A 2516-nucleotide genomic window follows, 5' to 3' on the forward strand; every position below is an offset into this window, starting at 1 on the left:
CAGGCGACGTTAAGAGGCTATAATAGGTAAGACAAGTGCGTAGGTATGTAGAGAAGCATAATATTCTTCTCTTTACAAAGATCTTAGAAATTAATAAAGTAGTAGCTCTTATAGCTATCAATAATAAGTAGTTAATACCTACCTATAGTAGAGCACTTTGTATGGGTATCAAAGTGCTCTAACCAGGCAAGACTAAGCTAATTATTTGTCTAGCTATTAAGACTAACTTTAAGAACCTAGTTAGTAGGCAAATTCTTAAACTAGACGTTAATAAGCACCTTGCTTACAAAGATAATAAAGGGTAGTATTTAGCAACCTAACGCGCCTACGCCTTAGATTATAGTAACCTACTTATAGTTACTGAGCTGTATCTACTTCTTTTTTCTATATCTTTCTAATGCTATAATAACTAACTATAATAAAATCTTGCCTATAATAAAGCTAGTCTTATTAAAGTTATAGATATTATTATCTGTAATACCCTACTTCTACCTTATCGCCTAGACTAAGTTAAACTAGCGCTAGATAGCCACTAGATCCTTATAGGCGGCTTACTAGGAATTATAAGAATAGCTCTAGCGCGTATAGAGCTTAGAAGTCTACTTAATAAAGTTATTAACTTAGTTCTTACCAATAAGGTTGTAACGGGCTGAACGCCCTTTGGATAGCTCCTCGATGGAATCTCGGGCCAAGCTGCGCGCGCACCATCTGAACTACGTTCAGACCGAGCAGCGCTCAGACAACGCGCTTAGATACTCCGGCATAACCTTTCTTTGATAAGTAAATAAACACCACGTAAGCAGAGTAGATAGCTCCTTATTAAATATAACCTCTTGTATACCTTGCAATTGCTCCCTAGAGCGCAGCCCCTTACATTTTGTATTCGATCCTAATTAGACACAAGCCTTAGGCAAACTATCTTCTAACTAAGTTTTAAAGCGTGTTGTTAGTGCGAGCTAGTAACATAGAGTTAGTGCTGTAATAGGTACGAAAGGCCTTTAGTGCAGCGAGAAGGTAGACCGTCGCAAGACAGTACACCTAGGGCAGAGCTTCGCAGGAAGTTTAGCTGTGAGAGACAGTAGGCGAATTAGTCGCCTAGGACCTGTCTAGGAAGTCCTATTGTGTCTTAGAAAGCCAAGCTGTAGGCACAACGTCGCGTAATAAACTACCTAAAGGCCACTCAGGCCTAGTGTACAGTTAGCTAGAAGCAGACGTTGTAGTGAGAAGTCCTGTCGATCCTCTATCAGACGAGGTGCAGGCCGTGCAATTACTCTTAATAGGAGACGAGATCCCACGAGCAAGACGGCAAGACGTGAGTCTTCCTAGGGACGCAACACAACAGCGACAGAACGCTGTTCAGATTCTAGCTAGTAACAAGGACAGCCAAAGGTAAGCCCTACTAGTCCTCACCAACGAGGAGTAGGCCGCAGTCTAGGACTGCGCGAGCGGATCAAAGAGCGATTAGAAGCCCTGTATATTAGCAGGCAAAGAACGAGACGTCTAAAACGAATTAGGCAATGGAGATTAACGTTCCAAACTTGAATGTGGAAGAGCTGGCGGCGTACGCTGCTGCCAAGAACCAGGCAGGAGTATCAGATGAAGAGATCCTGCGCGAAATTACACAAATGCTTAGAGAGGACAGATAGAAGGAGGCAGCAATTAGGCCAACAATTGAAGCAGTCGCCAAACGATCGGTCGTCGTGGGAGGAAAGGGCTCACCAAGGCAAGGAGGCTCGCCGAAGGCCAACCAGGATGCCATGGCCTAGATGATGGAGCTGATGAATCGGTTAACAGCCCAGAACCAGGTGCTAACGGAACGGCTCGTGGCACTCGAGCGTAACTAAGCTGAGGGGCGTTCAGAGTCGTCCCATAGAGCCTTCACGCCTCCCCTAGCAGCAGCCGCAATCGCCAAGCCAGCTGCGCGCAGGAACAAGTTCCCGCACCTAGAACCATTTGATGGAGATCAAACAAAGTACGTAGCGTTTAAATATAAGACTTAAGCTAAGCTCTAGCACGAGTACAAAGGAACTTCGAGCCTCGCTCAGATCGAGTACGTGGTTAGTAGGTGTACGGGCAAGGCAGCGGATGTACTTCTACCCTAGGCAATACAGAACTAGAGTAAACGCCACATTGAAGACCTCTGGAGCTTTATGGACTAGCAGTTTGACGACCTACACTAGAAGTCTAAAGCACTTGATCGCCTTTTAACTCTTAAACAAGGCAAGCTCTTAGTAAGAGACTATTACATGGATTTTAACCGTCTTAAGATTCAGTTAGGCGAGCAGTTTGGCGAAGCAGCTAAGAAGAGTATGTTCTTAAAGGGCCTTCACACTAAGCTGCAGGAGGCTCTTGCTACGATTGATGAGAATCTATCGTACGAGCAGCTAGTCAATAAGGCAGTAAGAACGTCTGACAACCTCTACTAGGTAGGTCTTGTTAAACTGCGCGCAACGAGCTCCTGGGTGGTAGATCGCCCTACTACAACAACCGCTTAACACGAAGCTAGTCTATTATTA

Source organism: Exserohilum turcica (genome assembly GCF_000359705.1).
Source record: "Exserohilum turcica Et28A unplaced genomic scaffold SETTUscaffold_2, whole genome shotgun sequence".
Classification (NCBI taxonomy): domain Eukaryota; kingdom Fungi; phylum Ascomycota; class Dothideomycetes; order Pleosporales; family Pleosporaceae; genus Exserohilum; species Exserohilum turcicum.